Source organism: Dreissena polymorpha, chromosome 4 (assembly GCF_020536995.1).
Source record: "Dreissena polymorpha isolate Duluth1 chromosome 4, UMN_Dpol_1.0, whole genome shotgun sequence".
In the NCBI taxonomy this organism is placed as follows: Eukaryota; Metazoa; Mollusca; class Bivalvia; order Myida; family Dreissenidae; genus Dreissena; species Dreissena polymorpha.
This window is the reverse complement of record NC_068358.1, coordinates 83,168,400-83,193,583: the sequence shown is the minus strand read 5'-3', so window position 1 is coordinate 83,193,583 and position 25,184 is coordinate 83,168,400. Positions and strand designations below refer to the sequence as shown.

Genomic DNA, 25,184 nt, shown 5'->3' with positions numbered 1-25,184 from the left:
AAAAAATCTCGCGTTTACTTAAATAAATTACCTCCCTTAACATAACGAAATATCAAAAATACGTATATAGACAAAACCTGTACCTTGCAAAGCGTGATAATAAACCGCGTGCCCGTGTCACTCGTTCTCTAATGACATACTAAATAAAACTCAAACTTTCTACACACATCTCGACTAACTACAACCCCCGGTAAATAGGTAATCATGATAAATATACATGTAGGAAATTAGGGACAAAACAGTGAAAGACTAATATAACCTGTATCTTGTTTAATTATAACCCATAAAGGTCCAGCTAAAATGACTCCGTGAAGGGGCATAGGACCTGTTAATAAAATCTGAACAACGCACACAAATTATAACCCAGAACAACACTATCATATGTCTGGAATAGATTTTTGTGAGAATTACGATATCACACTGTGATCATCAGGCTACAGTATAGCCCTCACATAATTGAAACCAGACATCTACATATAAGCTTGAGTAGATTCAATTTACAATTAAACATGATGAATAGCAATGTATGGTTCATATACTAAATACACTACCAAATATCTGGAATAGATTTGTGTGAAAATTACGATATCACATTGTGATCATCAGGCTACAGTATAGCCCTCACAAAATCGAAACCAGATATATACATATTAGCTGAAATAAATTCAAATGAGAATTAAGAATCTCAGTACAACATAAACAACACACAATGCTAAAACGACGGCAGGGTACGCTTTCCCTAATACGCAGGTTACTCTGCCTCTTTACAACGGGAGGTTACGTCAATTTTCTGATTTACGCGAAGTACATATCTGGCGTAAATTTACGACATAATTAACGCACTGCGTTAATTAACGCTGTTTAGTGAAACGCGTTTTTGAGAACAAGATTTGCATACCCAAATATTTACGTTATTTATTTGCGTACGCAGCTTAGTGAAACGCACTCTAAATGTTTGGAAGGTTCTCATCAAATGCTTGGCACAACTGTATCAAGATGCTCAAGTTAACAAGCTAAGAATTATGGATATATACACTGTAACTCCAATATAGCGCGGTCAATGGGGTCCAAGCCGCGGAACAGCGTTATAACGGATCCGCGTTATAGGTCTTGAGCTCATTTACTGCAGGGCGCTTTTAAAAAAACAGGTATAGAATAGCCTATAATATAGGTCATGTATATTGCCATGCTGTGTTGACGCAAATACATGCATATAAACCGAATCGTATCGATAACAGTATACATACCGCTTTTCTTATGTGCACATATATCCAATAATCCAATAAAATTGCAACATCACTTAAAAAATAATAATCTTGAACATTAATGACGATATATGTTTAAGAAATTCGTAAACACAACCGTACGCATATATGCCATTTTCAGAAGTGTTAAGAGTACAGTGCATTATTGGGCAGAGCTTTCATTGGACGAGCGACTTAAAATTTAGATTGAATGCAAAACGACTCATGTACAAAAAATTGTTTTATTTCGTCATACGCATGCAAAAAACGTGTTTCCCGGGGACTTTCTGATACCGCGCGAAAATGAAAGTGAAACTCTGTTAACAATTACTGGTACACTGCGATCGCATGTAAATAAATCGTCTGCATTATTTAATTTCTTATACACGAACTGAAAGATTAAATGACATTATACTAGAATGATAATGAAATGACAGAAAAAAGTTGTTTTTTACAGTAGGCAGTATATTTCACAGCCGCTTATTTAATATAGTCAAACTGCAACCATATCAAAGTAAGAATGTTTCAATCGGTTTGAATTACTTAAATTGTATAACTATCCCGCTTGCACTTAACTTATGGAAATTATCGCACTGAACCGCTCTGATGAGAAATACATGTAATAAACACTGACACGCGAGTTTTTCACACCTTTATTGACATTACACAACAGATTTACACCAATTAGCTGTCGGTGTTGTTAAACCTCTGGGCGATTATAATCGGTTCAACGGACGGTTGAATAAAGCAATCAACATGTGATTGCCACCATCTTTGAATTGTCTGAAAATACATGAAGTTGCATTATACGGATTTGAATCAGAAATCAAATGGAAGGTTGGAGAAAAAATGGGATCCAAGCACCGTCCGCGTTATATTGGATTTAGCGTTATTACGGAGCGCGTTATATTGGAGTTACAGTGTAGTTTCATCCCTATAGCTGTTTAACTTCTTTATTTATTTGAACAAAAATGGACCCACTCTGCTTATAAAGTGCACATGGAAACTAAATACTGCAAAACAATTATGTATAGATATATTTTTGTAAAGACATATGAAAATTTTAAATCATGAGACTTTTTAGTTTGTTATTTAGCTGCTTTTCTTTATGTTTTATGTTTCCATACAGTTTCAACATTGATAACAGGATATTAAATAGGACTTTAGAGCTTCTTGTGCAGATCCTTATGCCGTTGCGATAAAGAATCACTCAATAAAAAATAGACTGTCAACAACTGCAGATATGTTATGTAAGTAAGCATGGTACTAGTTGGTAAATGCAGCACTTAAAAAATTAAATATCACTACATGTATTATTTTTTATTTAAAGATGCAACAATTTGTAGATTATTGATTATATGATTTAGTAATTTTTTCCTACTCCAGCAATTTTGATCACACTCGGGTTTCTTGAATATAGTTGAATGTTGTGAGCACAAAATCATTTTTAAAGCCAGTGAATGACAAGATAAACCCTTTCCCTCTCAGAAGCAAAGTGAAAATGGCTATGTGCAAACAGCATAAAACCTGAACAGCCTGTGAGTTACTCGCAGTCTGTTCAGGTTTTATGCTGTTTGCTGCTTATAAATATCTAAGGGTTGGAAATGAAGCCTTTAAAACTTGAATTTAGTAACAAAGGTCTTAAATTAAATATTACTTTCTGAGGGACTACAAATGCCTGAAAATAGGTATCAAAGTGGTAAAGGGTTCAGTACTTTTGCCAGTGTAATTAAGCTGCAATGCAACTTTTAAATTTTGTTACTAGTAATTGATTCTTAAGCTGTCTCAAGGGATTACAGACAAAGTATTAGCATGAGTTAAATAATAGCATTTTCAACAAAATCAAATAATGCTCTCAGTAGCTACAACATTATTGAGAAGGACCCAAATTCCTACAGGACAGATACAAGACATTCTTCTTTATGGAGAATCTTTTAATTGGAAAAGAAACAATGACCATAAATTTCAGTGATCATAATGCTCCCAGCCCACCATGGGATTAAAGCTTGTAAAATATCATACCAAAAATGTAATACAAAGAACGTGTTAAAGGGGCCTTTTCACAGAGTTTGGCATGTATTGAAGTTTGTCATTTAATGTTTTATATTGATAAATGTAAAGATTGGATCTAAAAAGCTCTAGTAAACAACATGAATAAAATTAAAGAAAGAAAACAAAGTAACTCTCAACTGGGCTCGAACCACTGACCCCTGGAGGAAGTATATCGCTTATACCACTCGTCCATCCGTTCTCATGCTATGACTGTCGTATTTTGTACTTTATATAAGCAGTCGTTGTAGTGTCACAAACTTTGACAACAACAAAAAAGTTATGGCCAATGTTAAAGTTTTCGGACGGACAGACGCCATATATTTGACATTTGACCTTGAAGGATGACCTTGACCTTCACCTTTCCCACTAAAAATGTTCAGCTCCATGAGATACACATGCATGCTAAATATCAAGTTGCTATCTTCAATAGTGAACTAGTGACCTGAAAATCAATAGGGGTCATCTGCGAGTCATGATCAATTTACCTATGAAGTGTCATGATCCTAGGCAAAAGCCTTCTTGAGATATCATCCGGAAACAATTTTACTGTTTTTGGGTCACCGTGACCTTGACCTTTGACCTAGTGACCTGAAAATCAATATGGGTCATCTGCAAGTCACGATAAATGAACCTATGAAGTTTCAGGATCCTAGGCGTAAGTGTTCTCGAGTTATCATCCGGAAACCATTAAACTATTTCGGGTCACCGTGACCTTGACCTTTGACCTAGTGACCTCAAAATCAATAGGGCTCACCTGCGAGTCATAATCAATCTACCCATGAAGTTTCATGATCCTAGGCGTATGGGTTCTTGAGTAATCATCTGAAAACCATTTTACTATTTCGGGTCACCGTGACCTTGACCATTGACCTAATGACCACAAAATCAATAGGGGTCATCTGCGAGTCATGATCAATCTACATATCAAGTTTCATGATCCTAGGAATATGCGTTCTTGAGTTATCATACGAAAATCATTTTACTATTTCGGGTCACCGTGACCTTGACCTTTGACCTAGTGACCTCAAAATCTGTAGGGGTCATCTGCGAGTCATGATCAATCTACCTATGAAGTTTCATGATCCTAGGCGTATGCGTTCTTGAGTTATCATCCAAAAACCATTTTACTATTTTGGGTCACCGTGACCTTGACCTTTGACCTAGTGACCTCAAAATCAATAGGGGTCATCTGTGAGTCATGATCTATCTAATGATGGAGTTTCATGATCCTAGGCGTATGCGTTCTTGAGTTATCATCTGGAAACCATTTCACTATTTCGGGTCACCGTGACCTTGACATTTGACCTAGTGACCTCAAAATCAATAGGGGTCATCTGCGAGTCATGATCAATCTACGTATGAAGTTTCATGATCCTAGGCGTATGCGTTCTTGAGTTATCATCTGGAAACCATTTTACTATTTCGGGTCACCATGACCTTGACCTTTGACCTAGTGACCTCAAAATCAATAGGGGTCATCTGCGAGTCATGATCTATCTAATGATGAAGTTTCATGATCCTAGGCGTATGCGTTCTTGAGTTATCATCCGGAAACCATTTTACTATTTCGGGTCACCGTGACCTTGACCTTTGACCTAAAAATCAATAGGGGTCATCTGCGAGTCATGATCAATCTACCTATGAAGTTTCATGATCCTAGGCGTATGCGTTCTTGAGTTATCATCCGGAAACCATTTTACTATTCCGGGTCACCGTGACCTTGACCTTTGACCTAGTGACCTCAAAACCAATAGGGGTCATCTGCGAGTCATGATCAATCTACCTATGAAGTTTCATGATCCTAGGCCCAAGCCTCTTGAGTTATCATCCGGAAACCACCTGGTGGACCAACCGACAGACAGACCGACATGTGCAAAGCAATATACCCCCTCTTCTTCGAAGGGGGGCATAAAAAGTAATGGCCAATGTTAAAGTTTTTGGGCGTACGGACAGACAAGGTCAATCTTAGTCATTTGACCTTGAAGGATGACCTTGACCTTCACCTTTCACCACTCAAAATGTGCAGCTCCGTGAGATGCACATGCATGCCAAATATCAAGTTGCTATCTTCAATATTGAAAAATTTATGGCCAATGTTAAAGTTTTCGGACGGACAGATGCCATATATTTGACATTTGACCTTGAAGGATAACCTTGACCTTCACCTTTTACCACTCAAAATGTGCAGTTCCGTGAGATGCACATGCACAAGTTATGGCCAAGGTTAAAGTTTTTTTTTGGACGGACAGACAGACTGACATACACACATACTGACATACACACATACTGACTGACGGACAGTTCAACTGATATATGCCACCCTACCCGAGGCATAAAAAGAATACACTTATTTGAATTGCAAGCTTTTCCCTCAGTCTAATCAATTTCTGCATATATTTTTTTATGCAGCATGTTTGGTATTATGCCCAAACATATTGTGCAAATAGGGTGCAAAAACCAGGTAATTAAATAAAATAACCAACCTCAAATGTTGGTATTTCATGGTTTGGCCAGCTTTCCATATCTAGTCCTATCTAATTCACATACACAATATTATTATCCCCACGTTTTTCGGAGAAAAAGTGGGGATATTGTATTGATGTGCGTCTGTCCGTCCGTCCTGGCCACCTGCTCCTCCTACACTATTAGCACTAGAACCTTAAAACTTACATACATGGTAGCTATGAGCATATGTGCGACGGTGACAGTGACGGAATTTTGATCTGACCCCTGGGTCAAAAGTTATGGGGGTTGGGGCCGGGCCAGGTCAGAGGTTTTCACTTATTTTTATGCCCCCCGGTATGTTTCATTGGCCATAACTTTTGCAAAATTGATGATAGCAACTTGATATTTGGCATGCATGTGTATCTCATGGAGCTGCACATTTTGAGTGGTTAAAGGTTAAGGTCAAGGTCATCCTTCAAGGTCAAAGGTCAAAAAAACAAATCCAAGGGAAGTAATAATCTTTAAAGGAAGGTAAGTAAATAACCTGCCAAATGATATAAATTTGCAGTCAAGCATAAAAAGCATGAGAAACTCATGGAATATTGCCCCAAGAATCTATAAAAGAGCTGAAACTTTCAATTTGTGCAATTACAATTTTAGACTCATTACTGAAAATCTGTCAAAGTGTGTGGGAAAAATGTGAGAAACAATTTAAAGCAAGATGGACTTTGAACAGGCACATCAAAGACAGACAGGAAATTCAACATATTCATTGTTGTGTACAAGATTGCGATAGAAAATTTCTGAGACGCTACTATTTAGTCAACCTTTTAACCTCAAAACATAACTTTTCCAAAACAGAAGCAAGAACATTGGCTATAAGAGAGCATGTTCAGTCATCTCATAAGTCATTCCAATTAGGATGACATGTACATAATTGACTACAGTGAAGTTGATTCATTATTAGATTTGTTAGGAGAGCAGGATGAGGAGGAGAAGTTAGGGTATAGATTTTCACTCATTTTTTGGTTATTTTACATTTACTTCTTCATTTGTACATTGAATTACTTCAAATTTATACTGAACATCTCTTATGACAATACGGTCAATCTCAACTATGCATGGCCCCATTACCAACCCTGGGGCGCCCCTGTGTCAAACATGCGGCGTGGGGATACGCGTCTGCCTCTGCCGCGCCATTTCTAGTTAACTGATGTATTTAGTCATATCATAAAGGACAGTTTTAGAACTGCACATTGTACTATGATTTAGGATTGCTTTTTCTGGGTAGCAGTTTAACCCAGCTTTTCACCTTGGCTGACCTTTGTAAGCATCTAATCAAATTGAAATCTGAATAAAAATATCCAGCAAGTAGGCCAGAAACTTTTAGAAATAAAAAACATGCAATCTCAAGGGAAAAGGGATACTATAGCAAGGTTTACAACAAGGTTAACTGTGTGTCCATTAATTTTGTGTAATATTTCAGTTGCATTTTACAACAATTAATTATTGACAATTAATTCAAAGAGAAATTATGGATATAATGTACTTATATACAAATTGCATTTCTTGTATATCTAAGTAAGTTTTGTATTGTAAAATGTCCAGGTATTTAATTATAATCACTAAAAAGGGCTGTTTGTAAAACATGCATGCCCCCCATATGGGCTGTCCGTTGTAGTGGCAGCCATTGTGTGAATACAGTTTTTGTCACTGTGACCTTGACCTTTGACATAGTGACCTGAAAATCAATAGGGGTCATCTGGGGGTCACGATCAATGTACCTATGAAGTGTCATGATCCTAGGCAAAAGCGTTCTTGCGTTATCATCCGAAAATCATTTTATTATTTCGGGTCACCGTGACCTTGACCTTTGACCTAGTGACCTCAAAATCAATAGGGGTCATCTGCAAGTCATGATCAATCTACCCATGAAGTTTCATGATCCTAGGCGTATGCGTTCTTGAGTTATCATTCAAAAACCATTTTACTATTTCTGGTCACCGTGACCTTGACCTTTGACCTAGTGACCTCAAAATCAATAGGGGTCATCTGCGAGTCATGATCAATGTACCTATGAAGTTTCATGATCCTAGGCCCAAGCGTTCTTGAGTTATCGTCTGACAACCAACTGGTGGACGGACCGACCGACCGACATGAGCAAAGCAATATACCCCCTCTTCTTCGAAGGGGGGCATAAAAAGTAGCATGAGTATTATTTGCTTTCTTTTTCAATGATAATAATTGTCATGATGATTTTTTAAACAATTTGTGCATCAAGAGCCTTACTTGATCATTTTCCAGCAGCAGTGACCCGTGCCATCACATTTTGAACACCCTACAAGATCAGGCATTTTAACCACTGGATCCATTGAACACCATCCTTATCAACTTAAGACAACCATTCCCACCTCCACCTTTTTATATGAATTATCGATGTCTTTGTATTATACACAGAAATAACAACTTTTTTTGTATCAGTTTGTCTTTCAAATGTCAATAAAGTAATATAAAATAAGTGTCCTTCTTTGATGTGAAGCCTATTTTTTTATGTTATTCATCAGCTGCATAATTTATATTACATTAATAAACAAAATCATGTCTAAGCATAGTATCCTCAGAAAAAGTACATGCCTATGTGCACACATTTCAGCTGTAGAGCTTGTCTATCAAGATTGACATATTCACCTATCCAGCTACCCACTTTCAAAATCCCAATGGTTGAACAAAATTCAGAACAAGAGCTGTCAGAGGACAGCGCGCTCGACTATTCGAGTGCTTGACATAATGACGTAAGCCATCATGGGGAAATTGTTCATATTCAATAATTTATTGGACGATCTTTCAAAAATAACAAGAGGGCCATGATGGCCCTGAATCGCTCACCTGACTCATTAAGATCAGATGAAAACTATGACCTCTATTGTCTACACAATGTTTTTCTATGATTTGACCTAGTGACCTAGTTTCTGACTCTTGATGACCCAAATACAATCCCAATCCAGATTTCATCAAGATAAACATTCTGACCACAGTTCATAAATATTGGATGAAAACTGTGACCTCTATTGTCAACACAAGGTTTTTCTATTTATTTGACCTAGATTTTTACCCCAGATGACCCAAATACAATCCCACCCAGATTTCATTAAGAATTCTGACCAAATTTCATAAAAGTTGGATGAAAACTGTGATCTCTAATGTCTACACAAGGTTTTTCTATTATTTGACCTAGTGACCTAGTTTTTGACCCCAGATGACCCAAATAAAATCCCAACCCAGATTTCATCAAGATAAACATTCTGACCAAATTTCATAAAGATTGGATGAAAACTGTGACCTCTATTGTCTACAGAAGGCTGTTCTATTATTTGACCTAGTGACCTTGTTTTTGACCCCAGATGACCCAAATACAATCCCAAACCGGATTTCATCAAGATAAACATTTTGACCAAATTTCATTAAGATTGGATGCAAACTGTGACCTTCACTGTCTACACAAACAAATTGTTGACGGACAGACGCACGGACAAACGCAGGCACGCACAACGGACGCCGGACATCACACGATCACATAAGCTCACCGTGTCACTTCATGACAGGTGACCTAAAAATATGTGTCGGAGATAAACATGAACAGTTGTGGTTAAAATCCCATAGAAACAAGGGCTGTTTGTAAAACATGCATGCCCCCCTATATGGGCTATAAGTTGTAGTAGCAGCCATTGTGTGAATACGTTTTTTGTCACTGTGAATGGTGGTGGTGGTGGTGGTGGTGTTGTAGTAGTAGTAGTAGTAGTAGTAGTAGTAGTAGTGGCAGTAGTAGTAGTAGTAGTAGTAGTAGTAGTAGTAATAGTAGTTGTAGTAGTAGTAGTAGAAGTAGTAGTAGTAGTAGTAGAAGTAGTAGTAGTAGTAGTGGTAGTAGTAGAAGTAGTAGTAGTAGTAGTAGTAGTAGTAGTAGTGGTAGTAGTAGTAGTAGTAGTAGTAGTAGTGGTAAAAGTAGTAGTAGTAGTGGCAGTAGTAGTAGAAGTAGTAATAGTAGACGTGGTGGTGGTGGTGGTGGTGGTGGTGGTGGTGGTAGTAGTAGTACTAGTAGTAGTAGTACTAGTAGTAGTAGTAGAAGTAGTAGTAGTAGTAGTAGTAGTAGTAGTAGTAGTAGTAGTAGTAGTAGAAGTGGTAGTAGTAGTAGAAGTAGTAGTAGTAGTAGAAGTAGTAGTAGTAGTAGTAGTAGTAGTAGTAGTAGAAGTAGTAGTAGTAGTAGGAGTAGCAGTAGCAGTAGCAGAAGCAGTAGCAGCATTACAAGACCAATACTTAAGAATGATCAAATGGGAAAAGGTAACCTAGCACTGGCAGTAAATATGGGGCTCATTTACAGGTCAGATTTGGAATCTCTGCTGTAAAATGAGATTTTAAATGAATTAAAGGGAGGCAAAGCTGTAATAAAAAGAACATGCATAAACCGTAGTTGTTTCTCTTGTTTGAACCATGCTAAATCCTTAAAGTTTGGAAAGAATTGGATGAAAAATTTGGACTTCATTGCATAAACACCATTTTCTCAATTCAAGGGGAGGTAATTCTGTACTTCATGGACCAATAATGCTCATTTTTTGTAGGGTTTGTGTCCTCATTGATATAAAGACACTGTGCAAATTTGGAAAGGATCGGACAAAAAATGTGGAAGATTTTTGAAAGTTTTCACAAAATAGGCAAAATCGAATAAACATGCAAAGTTCAACGAGCTCCTGCGGCCATGTTTTTTGACGAATCAAATTTCTTTGAACAACTTTTTCAGGGGAGCCTTCAAAGGTCATCCCTGTGAAATTTTTTGAAAATCTGATGAGCGGTTTCTGACAAGAAGATTTTTTAAGGTTTTTACCATATATGGTCATGGTGGCCATCTTGGTTATGTGATCAAATTTTTTTAACAATTCTTTTGTCCCATGACCTAGGGATGCTCCATATGAAATTTAGTTGAAATTGGCTCAATGGTTTAGTAGAAGAAGATGTTTACAAATTGTTTACGGACAGACGGACGGACGGACGCCGGACGCTGAGTGATCACAATAGCTCACCTCGAGCTATCGCTCAGGTGAGCTAAAAAAAGGAAACAAATTTTTTTTTTTTTTGTGGGGGGGGGGGGGGGGTTTGAGAGGGGGTAATATGTGGGGTGTGGTCATTAATTAGATGATCTTTCAAAAATAAAAAAAGGAAACAAAAAAATTTGGGGGGGGGGGGTAGGGGGGGGGCCGGAGAGGGAGGTATAATGTGGGGTGTGGTAATTTATTAGATGATGTCTAAAAAAATATAAAAAAAATTGGGGGGGGGGGAGTTTGGGGGGGGGGGGGGGGGAAGGATTCTGGGTAGGGGCGTGGGGTATTGTTTGGGTGGAATCCATTGTGGTATTCTGGTAAGTGTAGTTTTGTAAAAGTAATAATAAAATGTGATCATAAATAAAGAAGTTATGGCAATTTAAGCAAAATGTTCAATTATCTTAGTGTAAAGGGGCTATAATTATGTAAAAATGCTTGATACAGTGGTCTGCTCTTGTTAATAGGTTGGGGTCATGTTGGTAAACAAGTATGCAACATATAAAAGCAATATGTCAAAGGATATAGGACATATTTGGGGTAGTACGCAATCTTTAACATAGATTAATCAATAATATGCATATTCTATGTATAAAAGGGGCAATATTTATGACAAAATGCTTGATAAGAGTTGTCTGCTCTTGTTTATAGGTTGGGGGTGATGATGGTAAACAAGTATGCAAAATATGAAAGCAATATGTCAAGGGACAATCAAAATAAATGGGGTAGTACGAAAACTTTAACATTTGCTTTATATTCTAAGTGGAAAAGGGGCCATAATTATGACAAAATGCTTGATAGAGTTGTCTGCTCTTGTTTATAGGTTGGGGTGATGTTGGTAAACAAGTATGCAAAATATGAAAGCAATATGTCAAAGGACAATGAAAATAATTGGGGTAGTACGAAAACTTTAACATTTGCACGCTAACGCTAATGGAAACGGAAACACCGACGCCGGGGTGAGTAGGATAGCTCCACTATATATATTTCATATATAATAGTCGAGCTAAAAGTGACCCAGTCAAACTGTAAAAAACTAGAAATTGACTAGGGGATAATTAGCTAAAAAACAAAGGATCATTTAATGTACACTTATCTACACACCTTTAATATTACCATAAATGGTTTCTTTCTCTATAATGTATGGGGCCATGCTTGAATAGTTAGATTTCTATCTGTATTCATGCATTGTATGTCCACAGTAATGTGAAATCATCTGCTGAAACCTTGCCCTCTTGCATAAATGAAATTCGATCAGACGAAAACTACTCTCAAGAAAGCTTTTAGCCTCATGTTTGTCTTCAAACACTATCCAATAAATGATACTAATAAAAGCTTTCAGACCAGTATCAAAATGTCCATTAAAGGTAGAGTCAACTATTGAACAATAAAAATGGTAAAATAACAACTTCAAACATAAGGAAAACTAATAAAAGAAGTGACTGAACAAATTTTAAAAGAGATTTGTTGAATCTCTATTGATGCAAAAGTAAACATGTACTAGTTAATATTTAGCAAACCATACTAAAAGCCACCATCAACAGCTATACAGTGCCTTAAACCATTTCCCATCAAGAGCTGTACAATCAAGTAAAACATTTCTTTCAATAGCTGTACAGTGAAGCAAACCATTTCTGTCAACAGCTGCATGGTGAAGTAAACCATTTTTTCAACAGCTGTACAGTGAAGTAAACCATTTTTTTCAATAGCTATACAGCAAAGTAAACCATTTCCCATCAACAGCTGTACCATTTCGCTCAACATCTGCACATTTAAGTAAACTATTTCCCTCAACAGCTTTAAAGTGAAGTTAACCATTTCCCTCAACAGCTGTAAAGTGAAGTAAACCATTTCCCTCAACAGCTGTAAAGTGAAGTAAACCATTTCCCTCAACAGCTGTAAAGTGGAGTAAACCATTTCCCTCAAAAGCTGTAAAGTGAAGTAAACCATTTCCTCAATAACAGTTCCCCTTACAGTAGTAAAAAGAAGAGCTGTGTTTGTGAAACACAATGCCCCCTACTGCACCGCTTTCAAGCCATATATTTGACCTTGAAGGATGACTTTGACCTTTCAACACTAAAAATGTGCAGCTCCATGAAATACACATGCATGCCAAATATCAAGTTGCTATCTTCAATATTGCAAAAGTTATGACCAAGGTTCAAGTTTTGTGACAGACACACAGACAGAGACATACAACGACAGAGGGACAGACAGACAGGCTAAAAACAATATACCCCCAATCATTTGATCCAGGGGCATAAAAAGTAAACTATTTCAAAGCCTTATATTTGAGCCTGTCTCTTGCAAAACCGGGTTTAATGCATTTCCGTTAAGTGTCATACGAAATGAGCCTCTGCTCTCTCCACAGGCTAATATGGGACAGTACTTCCCGCCTTGACAGGACATAAATACAGAACAGACTATCTTTACCCTTAAATAATTTAATACAAATTGAGTTGTGGTCCCTGATTAGCCTGTGCAGACTGCACAGGCTAATGTGGTACCACACTGTGCGCACAGTGATTAAACCCCATTTTCCCTTAGACTGGCTTATATACTTAAATACTTGCCAACTTAAACAAAAAAAGTCATGTAGACTTATAAAAAAGCAACCCAAATCTCAGCCTTAATGTGTTTACAAATTCACATTTTTCGGATGAAAAGATTGTATGAATGGATTACATTTGCAATTCATTATTCAACAGCCATCTTCAATTCAAGTCAAGGTTGTGGCAGTAGGTATATCAACTGTCAGCTAGAACATTTAACCTTGGCAGTTCATTAATCAGTTAGTAATTTGCACACTGATTTATTAAACAAGAAAACATAGTTTTTAAATGCAATGCTTATCTGAGATCATTCAAACAATTATAGTCTAGTTATTTACTAATTTCTTAAACATCACTGGGTTTAGACATTTATAATGGAATTAAATTGATTGTTAATGGTTTAGATTATGTAAATAAAATATTAATAAACTGAATTCCATTTTAATAACATAAAGATGTCCTGTACATGAAATCCATGTACACAAAAAATCTACAAAGGCTACTTCATTGTAGTGCTTATTTTGTTTTGTACAAAAATAACCTCAAAACAAGGGTTGTTTGTAAAACATGCATGCCCCGCATATGGGCTGTCAGTTGAAGTGGCAGCCATTGTGTGAATATGTTTCTTGTCACTGTGACCTTGACCTTTGACCTAGTGACCTGAAAATCAAAAGGGGTCATCTGCCAGTCATTATCAATGTACCTTTGAAGTTTCATGATCCTAGCCATAAGCTTTCTTGAGTTATCATCGGTAAACCATTTTACTATTTCAGGTCACAGTGACCTTGACCTTTGACTTAGTGACCTGAAAATCAATAGGGGTCATCTGCCAGTCATGATCAATGTACCTATAAAGTTTCATGATCCTAGGCATAAGCTTTCTTGAGTTATCATCCGGAAACCATTTTACTATTTCGGGTCACCGTGACCATGACCTTTGACAGAGTGACCTCAAAATCAATAGGGGTCATCTGCGAGTCATGATCAATCTACCTTTCAAGTTTCATGATCCTAGGCATAAGCATTCTTAAGTTATCATCCAGAAACCATTTTACTATTTCGGATCACCGTGACCTTGACCTTTGACCTGAAAATCAATAGGGGTCATCTTCCAGTCATGATCAATGTACCTATGAAGTTTCATGATCCTAGGCATAAGGGTTCTTGAGTTATCATCCGGACACCATTTTACTATTTCGGGTCACCGTGACCTTGACCTTTGACCTAGTGATCTGAAAATCAATAGGGGTCATCTGCAAGTCATGATCAAACTAACTATGAAGTTTCATGATCCTAGGCATAAGCGTTCTTGAGTTATCATCCGGAAACCATTTTACTATTTCAGGTCACCATGACCTTGACCTTTGACCTAGTGACCTGAAAATCAATAGGGGTCATCTGCCAGACAGTATCAATCTACCTACCAAGTTTCATGATCCTAGGCATAAGCGTTCTTGAGTTATCATCCGGAAACCATTTTACTATTTCGGGTCACTGTGACCTTGACCTTTGACCTAGTGACCTCAAAATCAATAGGGGTCATCTGTGAGTCATGATCAATGTACCTATGAAGTTTCATGATCCTAGGCCCAAGCGTTCTTGAGTTATCATCCGGAAACCATTTTACTATTTCGGGTCACCGTGACCTTGACCTTTGACCTAGTGACCTCAAAATCAATAGGGGTCATCTGCGAGTCATGTTCAATGTACCTATCAAGTTTCATGATCCTAGGCATAAGCGTTCTTGAGTTATCATCCGGAAACCATTTTACTATTTCGGGTCACCGTGACCTTGTGACCTGAAAATCAATAGGGGTCATCTGCGAGTCATGATCAATCTACCTATCAAGTTTCATGATCCTAGGCCTAAGCGTTCTTGAGTTATCATCCGGAAACCACCTGGTGAACGGACCGACAGACCGACCGACATGTGCAAAGCAATATACCCCGTCTTCTTTGAAGGGGGGCATAATATATTATTACTCAAAACCTTATTTTTGATTTTCTCAAAAGTGTGAAAAGTGCACTTATCACGTTCTGGCCCTTACACCTTGAAATATGGCAAAACATCACCTGAAGAAATTATATGACCCAGTCTCTTGGAAAACTGGGTTTTATGAAATGGTTGTAAAGTCTTGTCCCAGATAAGCCTATGCAGTCAACACAGGCTTATCAGGGACCACACTTTCTGCTTGAGCGGAATTTTTTTGTTTAAAGGAAGTCTCTTCTAATCAAATCTAGGCAGAAAGTGTCATCCTGGATTAGCCTGTGCGGACTCCACAGGCTTATCTGGAATGCACATGCATTAAGCCCAGTTTGCCAAAGACACAGTTTAATTTTAATTTTATAGCAATATAAACTTCACAGCTGTTTTATTATGCCTTAATTCTCTGATAAGAATACTAAATGAAACTTCTAAGAATTATCAATTCAATGTAATATATATGAATATATAACACACATTATCTGAGGTCAATAACACATACAACATTGCACTATTAAACTGACCACAGTGTGTATTATATTGGTTTAACATGGGCTGATATTGTTGTTAAGGAAACACTTCCTCTCTAGTGAATAACAACTATTTACATGTTATTATGTGGCAGGTTATATTTAAACTGATGCATTCAAAGCTGTTAACTATTGACCAGGTCACACAATGATTGAACTCATGTCCCCAACAGCCATAGTAAATCACATAAAATTCTTTTGTATAAATATGAAGTACATTCATTTGTACCCACATTATTGCACTGAAGAATGGCTCTCTGGTTCACTATTTCTCAGTTCTCATCCATTCAGTTATTGACAGTCAGTTTGTACTTACTAATTTGGACAACAATGACAGATTAAGAGAAAACAACCTGCAACTCAGGTATCTGCTGAACATATAAGCTGCTCAATAAGAGAACAGTGCTTACTGTAAATGCTTTAAGTATCAGCCTAGATTAGCCTGTGTAATTTGCACAGGCTTGTCTAGGACAACACGTTCCATCTAGATTGAATTTTTGTTTCAAACAGACTTACAAAAAAATAATCTAGAAACACTAGTTATTCACCCAACCCTGAATGTGTTTCGCTGGTTGTCATCAATCAAGGCGCATTCTGAGAAAACTGGGATAATGCATGTGCGTACAGTCTGACTGCTATATGCAACTCCTACCAGGGGGCATAAAAAAGGCATAAAAAAAGGTTTACATCTTTTTTTTGGAAATTGCAAAAAATACGGCTAGTGGATCTGTCTAAAAAGTTAAGTAAAAAAACGCCTACATTATGACTTTATAATCACTTATTCAAGTACTTGATAACCTCTACATGTTAGTATTTAAGTCAGGTACATTAAGTACTTCATATCCTTGATAGCAACTGTTATCATAAAAAACATTCATTACAACACATTTGCATTATATTAAATTTCATGTCTGCATTTTAATCTTTACCCACGGTACAACAAACAAACCACTTATGCAAAGCACGAAGTGTATGAAACCTTTAAATTTAGTGGGTTATAATGTGCAAGATATCTTTAAGTGTTTGTAACTTGAAAGAATGCCATGGTAACAGAAAATGCAAGTCAAACGTTTCTACAGAAGTAGATCCATTACATATTTTGGCAATTATCAAATTAATTTAAGAGATATTAATTATTAAGCAGGAAGCCTCATACAGATCAGAGATTTTACACAAAGCTAAAGAGAAGTTTTCATCACATGCAAAGGGCAATTAAAATTCCGAAAGAAAGATGGTGTATTAATCGAGCTCTAATGAAGGCCATGTATGTCTGATGAATGTTCATGTTACAAGCTGTCACTTTACATATAATGGTTGTATGACAATAAACAAGCACATAAATAACAATTATTCATCCTTTCCATCTTGCTGCAAAAGAAACCAATACAGAACAAGAGGTCCAAAGGCCCTAAGCCACTCCGCTGCCACCCCAAGGTAGTCATGGTAGTGAAGTATTTGAAACAAAAGGGCCAAGATGGCCCTAGTTCGCTCACCTGAGAGGAATCGGTTCATTCAATCTTTACCAAATGTCAAACTTGACCTAGATATTGTCCAGACAAACATCCTGGTCAAGTTTCAGCATTATTTCATCTGTGAGACATTATCAATGTACCTATGAAGTTTCATGATCCTAGGCATAAGCATTCTTGAGTTATCATCCGGAAACCATTTTTCTAAGTTGAGTCACCGTGACCTTGACAGCCATTGTGTGAATACGTTTTTTGGCACTGTGACCTTGACCATTGACCTAGTGACCTGATAATCAAAAGGGGTCATCTGCCAGTCATGATCAATATACCTATGAAGTTTCATGAACCTAGGCATAAGCGTTCTTGAGTTATCATCCAGAAACCATTTTACTATTTCAGGTCACCGTGACCTTGACCTTTGACCTAGTGACCTGAAAATCAATAGGGGTCATCTGCGATTCATGATCATTGTACCTATGAAGTTTCATGATCCTAGGCATAAGCCTTCTTGAGTTATCATCCAGAAACCAATTTACTATTTCAGGTCACCGTGACCTTGACCTTTGACCTAGTGACCTGAAAATCAATAGGGGTCATCTTCGAGTCATGATCAATGTACCTATGAAGTTTCCTGATCCTAGGCATAAGCGTTCTTGAGTTATCATCTGGAAACCATTTTACTATTTGGGGTCACCGTGACCTTGACCTTTGACCTAGTGACCTGAAAATCAATAGGGGTCATCTACAAGTCATGATCAATGTACCTATAAAGTTTCATGATCCTAGGCCTAAGCCTTCTTCAGTTATTATCGAAAACCATTTAACTATTTCGGGTCATCGTGACCTTGACCTTTGACCTAGTGACCTGAAAATCAATAGGGGTCATCTACGAGTTATGATCAATGTATCTATGAAGTTTCATGATCCTAGGCATAAGCGTTCTTGAGTTATCATCCGGAAACCATTTTACTGCTTTGGGTCACCGTGACCTTGACCTTTGAGTAATCATCCGGAAACCATCTGGTGGACGGACGGACCAACATGAGCGAAACAATATACCCCCTCTTCTTCGAAAGGAAGGGGGGGGGGTTGGGTGGGGGGGTTATAATGAGAAAACTGCCCCCCTACCAGCAGCCATGTTATTCATCTGACCGGAACCATTTTTGAACTCAACTCTCATATCAAGGAAACAAATGTTCTGAGCAAATTTCATGAAAATTGGGCCAAAAATGTGACTTCTACTGTGTTCACATGTTTTCACTATATACATATAGAGAAAAATGCCCCGCCCACTGGCGGTCATGTTTTTTCACCGATCCCGACCATTTTCAAACTCATCCGAGATATCAATAAAACCAATGTTTCGACCAACTTTCATGATGATTGGGCAAAAATTGTGACTTCTAGAGTGTTAACAAGGTTTCTCTATAGCCAAATAGGGAAAACTGCCACTATATACATATAGAGAAAAATTCCCCGCCCACTGGCAGCCATGTTTTTTTTTACCGATCCTATCATTTTCCAACTCGTCCGAGACATCAATTGAACCAATGTTTTGACCAACTTTCATGATGATTGGGCAAAAATTGTGACTTCTAGAGTGTTTACAAGGTTTCTCTAAAGCCAAATAAGGAAAACTGCCCTGCCCACTGGCGGCCATGTTTTTCAACGGATCGGAACCACTTTTGAACTCAACCTAGTTATCATTAAGACAAACATTTTGACAAAGTTACATGAAGATTGGGCATGAAATGTGACTTCTACAGTGTTGACAAGGTTTTTCTTTCTTTTGACCTAGTGACCTAGTTTTTGACCCAGTACAACCCAGTTTCGAACTCGGACGAGATTTCATTGGGGAAAAGCTTCTGACCAGTTTCATGAAGATGGGATAAGAAATGTGGCCTCTAGAGTGTTTATGAGCAAATGTTAACGGACGGACGGACGGACATACGACAGACAAAGACCGGTCACAAAAGCTCACCTGAGCAATCAGGTGAGCTAAAAAAAAAACGCAATCCCTCAGAAATCAGGACAACAGATTATTTTTAAAGTTTTGATGGGCTGGTAAAAAAAATGTGACTCATTGTGTTGGAAGGCTTTTATTACAGCAACATAAGAAAAGCTGCATTGCCTCATGACTGCAATATTTTTCAATAGAAAGGAACCAATGCCTCACTTGTAGGAGAAATAATTTGAACAAATGTTCAGAGCCCATTTCATGCAGATTGCACATAAAAACGCACCTCTGGAGTGTTAATTATAGAGGGAAAAACATGTGGCCTTTAGAATGTGCATCAGCTTTTCTTTAATTGTAAGCTAGTTTTATATCCAAATGATCAGGTTTCAAACTCAGCCAATGTATCATTGTTCTGACCAGTTTCATGAAGATTTGGCAATACATGTTCATCATCATCCAGAGTGTTATTTGTTTCTTTCATTTCACCTAGTGTGCTTGTTTTCGACCCCACATGACCCAGTTTTAAGCTTTGCTAATATATCATTGAAACAAATTTTCTGTCCAAGTTTCATGAAGATGTAACAATCTGGATCAAATGTTCTGCCCAAGTTTCATGAAGATGTTACAATCTGGATCAAATGTTCTGTCCAAGTTTCATGAAGATGTGACAATCTGGAGCAAATGTTCTGTCCAAGTTTCATGAAGAAGTGACAATCTGGAGCAAATGTTCAGCCCAAGTTTCATGAAGATGTAACAATCTGGATCGAATGTTCTGCCCAAGTTTCATGAAGATGTGACAATCTGGAGCAAATTTTCTGTCCCAGTTTCATTAAGATGTAACAATCTGGAACAAATTATGTTCTGTCCAAGTTTCATATAGATGTAAAATGTAAAAATTTGAAACTAATGTTCTGCCCAAGTTTCAAGAAGATTTGGCAATCAGTGTGGTCTCTAAAATATCACAAGCTTTTCCCTTTTATTTGACCTTGTGACCTAGATTTTGACCCCACTAAACCTCCTACTTTGCTGAGATAAAGTTAAGACGAGATGTTCTTAATAAAGTTTCATCATGAAGATTTGGTGATAAATGAGGCTACTGCAGTATTAACAAGGAAAATGTTGATGATGTTCTACTTACAATGAACAACCAATTAAAAGTGATCACAAAAGCTCAAATGTCAATACTATTGCATAAGAATTATTCACATTCACACATGGCTTTCTGAACCTCTATAAATTATGTGTTTTATTTGATTCAGTTACTAAAATCTGATTATGATGGAGCACAAATTGCAGCATTTAACCTGAAACAAATCAAAGATATGCAGATTTGTTAAAGCATATACAGTCCTGGATTACCATTAGACAGAGTATGCAACTGCATATGGACCTCACGACTTTTAGGGGCCCCATGAGACTGTGACGAAAGATTTTTTTACTTACTTTCTTGGCCAGCAACATGGTTTTCTGGCAGAACTAAACATTGCGATTTTATAATGGCATTTATCATACATGCCATACGTCCCGGATTGTCCGGGACAGTCCCGGAAATGAAGAACTTGTCCCGCTGTCCCGGAAATCTGTCAAATGTCCCGGAATTTACAAAATCCATATACATGTATACATGTACCTTATCTTAGGCTTAACTGCACCTTGAATCTGTGCATATCTGCAGCGTCTCCATGACAATGCCTACCCGAATAGGCAGACTACGCTACGTGTCAAAATCGATCAATTAACAGGGGTATTGTTATCATATCGATTGTCTCACGTTCGCGGTCAAACCGAAAAGGCGGCATTGTTTAATGTGGTTGTTAATTGACTTTAATCTACTACGTCATTATTTCCCGCTGCGTAAGGGCAAAGGATAGTTGTTCACACATCTGAAGTCCAACATAGCTGAGTAAAAAATTAAAAGCAGTTTATGTTCGCACGTTTAACCGACAAAGAAGTTGAGTAAAAAAATAAGCATATACAAACGTCATCCTTTTTATTATATAAATGTTATAGATGAATAAAGGCGTATCAACAACTACGCGTTACACACCGGTCTTAATAACAATAACGCAACGACGTCACCATCTATATTTAGAACGCTTAAACTGAAAACACGTGGCTTGTATCGGAAGTAGTAATGTTTAATTTGACGTTAATAGATCAAGTGTATTTCGAATCGGCTTTCGAACTTTTGCAATTAACGATGCGAAACAAAAAAAAGTACCAAAAATGCATATGTCTATAAATATCGCTACATTTTATACATGTCCCGGAAAATCGGCAAAAGTCCCGGACAATTTAACTCAATGTCCCGGAATTGGTCTGAAAAAATATGGCATGTATGCATTTATACATAAAGATGATAATGCCATATGCAGAAGAAAATGACATGTTTTCTTGAAAAACATTTGTATAACCTTAAACTGGGTACACACAATATTGCAAAGGTATTCTTGGCTCCCAGGACTTGGCACATTGAATGTCTTCTTGCCAGCCTTGTTAATTGGAGGCTAATTTAACATGTTTATGCCTAGTGGACTCTCCCATCCTTCTAAATTGGATCAATTTATTTCCAAAATTAGGAATGTCTAGTATATTTATTTCTATATTTAGAATATTTTTTACAGAAATTCCTTTAAGCAAACAGCGCAGATCCAGATGAGACATGCATCATAAAATAAAATAAAATAAAAATTAAAAATTGGAGACATTAGTCAATTTATTGTAATTATTGCGTCCTCTATGTGACATATTTTGCATTACTTTTCACTCAGCTTTACTTTGATGTTAATTGTGTAATCAAAGATCACTGATATGAATCTTACTTTGTCTCCATTATTGCAGAATCTATCAATCTACATTTAGACCATTAACGCTCAACTCCAGGGATGTGGCATACTACACATTACTTGTCAAATCTAATAAATTGTGCATGACCTCTTTTAAGAAATCATGCTCCGAACACTCTATTTGTTTATGAACAAATGTGTGAGGGGCAGACACTCTTCAAACATAGTCTAAAAGACACAGCCCCAAAACAAAGCTGTTTAAAGGGCTGTATAAACAGAGAATCCACAGGAGCTATGTCTATGCTAGCTATAAAACAAGATGTGTTTGTGAAACACTATGTCCCTGTATATGAAGTTTGACCTTGAAGGATGACCTTGACCCTTCACCACTCAAAATGTGCAGCTCAATGAGATACACATGCATGTCAAATATAAAATTGCTAGCTTCAATATTGCAGAAGTGACATTACATGAGCAATTTTGACCCATATATTTGACCTTGAAGGATGACCTTGACCTTTCACCACTCAAAATGTGCAGCTCCATGAGATACACATGCATGCCAAATATCAAGTTGCTATATTGAATATTGAAATATTGCATAAGTGTACATTAAATGAGCGATTTTGACCCATATATTTGACCTTTGACCTTGAAGGATGACCTTGACCTTATCAAGTTGCTTTGACCTTGAAGGATGACCTTGACCTTATCAAGTTGCTATCTTCAATATTGCAAAAGTTATTGCAAATGTTAAAGTTGGCGCAAACCAACCAACAGACCAAGCAACCAACAGACAGGGCAAAAACAATTGATGTCCCCCACTACTATAGTGGGAGACATAAAAAATGCAAGGTGTTTGTGGTTTCATTTGCGCAGCTCCTGACCAGACTGTGCAGATGTGCAGGCCGGTAATGAAGCTACCCTGGCAGCATATGACCCATTTTCACATGATGTAAACCATATCATGTTTCAAACATTTATGCCTAGTGTCTAGAAAAAAGGCCTTGGCAAACAGCGTAGACCCAGATGAGACGCCGCAAAATCCGGCGCCTCATCTGGGTCTGCGCTGTTTGCTTAAAGGAATTTCTGTAAGAAATATTCTAAATATAGAAATAAATATCCTAGACATCCCCAATTTTGGAAATAAATTGATCCAATTTAGAAGGATGGGAGAGTCCACTAGGCTTTAATGGGTTAACAATTCAATATTTGGAAATGTTCATCATTCAGCCTTAGAGTATCATATCAAATACAGACATTCAAAGTCACAACGAATTTGCAGTCTGCAAAATTTATTATTTTTATCATTTTTCTAGATGTACATTTTCCAAACAATATGTTGATTCAAATCCTAAAGTGCAAGTGATCATAATGAGGAATTAAATCACATTGAATTGACAATAACTGTGTGCATAGTGCATGAAAATCAGTTAACGCATTCCTTTATTGAAATACTCTATTTAAGGTTCGCATAACAGTTTTTTCTATGCTGATACAATCCCAAGAAAGACCACCAAAAAAATGGCATAATTAAAGAAGACAACATACCCTAATCACTATCCTCTTCCCAGATTGTAATCCTTCAAGTGCAGCCACACTGAATTGAGTGACAGCTTTACTAGTTAGGCTACCACAGTTTCCACTATTACAACTTCTGCACTGTGGAAATTGTTTTCTCTTGTAAACAAGTCCGCCCTTCTGTACTTCACAAAGCTCAACTGTCACTCATGGTGTATGATTAGGCAGATGTTAAAGATGTTAACTGTTAAAGCATTAACACAGTCTACAGTAAATAATTAATGCATTTACAATAGACACAACCAAATTTCGCTCAATATTTCCTCCAAATTAAAAACGCCTGAATGCTTTCATATTGCCATAACAATGAGAAATTCTCATATCAATCTGTGCTGCTTGGTTGCTGAAGACTGGGAGTTTTGTATGACAGACAAGCTGCCTTGAATGATGGGATTCATGGCTGCCATGTCAGGCGGGGAAATCACAAGGATTGCTTTCTTAAGAGTTAGATGGGATTACATAGCCAGCTGTAACAACACTTAATATTTTTTAGAGGCAATAACTCTAATAGTTTTGGGAGGGAATCCTCAGTTACCTTTGAATTATTGTGTGTACCCATTATAAGGTTATACAAATGTTTTTCAATAAACATGTCATTTTCTTCTGCATACAAACCATAATTTACTCTTCATTTTGTATACATGAGATTATAATTGAGATAATTGCAAATGGTTATATAAATGGTTATCGTTCTTTAACTTTTCATGTTAGCTTTTTCCTTGCCCATGACATTTTCATCTTTTAATAATATAACATAACATTATATTAAATTACATAATTTTGTACAATTATGTTATTTTATATATAATTTAATTATGTTATGATTTATTATATACTTTTTTCTATTACGCAATCACCTGTTGCAATTCATACCTTGTGACACTAAAATATTCATGCATGTTCAATCCAGGTGTGTACATTATTTAACTTGTTGTGGGCGGTTAGAGTTTACACGATCATTTGTGAGTCAACTCCAACCAAATCCTAAACAAATCAAAGCGCTGAAGGCACTGAATTTGTTCGCTGCTGTATAATCTTAGACGCAACTCAGTTTTCAAAATTATGCTATAGCTTTTTATATCGCAAGTTTGAAATTACCACAACCAATTAAAATTTATAAAGAGTGCGTCTTAAAACACAGGTCGAGATGTGCTTTTTTTCAAATCATTGATACAGCTTATCAGTGTGCACAGGCTTATCTTATTTGACATGCATTAAGCCCCGTTTTCCTTGAAAGCAGCCAATAAGTACAGATTTCAATGAAAAACACTAGACTCGGCCAACGTTGTCTTACAAGCTGTTAAATACACACTATGTAGTGTACCAATGAGAACAGACAGATGAGGTGGTTAGAGCAAACGCATTTGTTGTATGCTAAATTTGACTGCAGTTATCCACACAGGCAGTCATGGGTTACTGGCCCTATCGTAGCTTAATCATACTGATGTGCAAAATTGCGTCTACATTATTTGTGAGCTTCGCAAATTTTTCGCTGTT

The 25,184-nt window shown here is 37.1% G+C and overlaps 1 protein-coding gene across 2 annotated transcripts in view; it reads right to left on the bottom strand.

Annotated features, from left to right (window-relative positions):
* The window catches only part of LOC127877622 (excitatory amino acid transporter 2-like), a 66,858-nt gene extending 42,237 nt beyond the window's left edge, over positions 1-24,621 (bottom strand). The window contains exon 1 of one of the 2 annotated variants that reach the window (XM_052423689.1): positions 24,561-24,621. The gene's annotated coding sequence lies outside the window, so the exon portion shown is untranslated. Of the gene's footprint in view, positions 1-23,657; positions 24,022-24,560 lie in introns of those variants that run through there. The other variant, XM_052423688.1, reaches the window with a different exon arrangement.
* Positions 24,622-25,184: the final 563 nt, after the last annotated feature.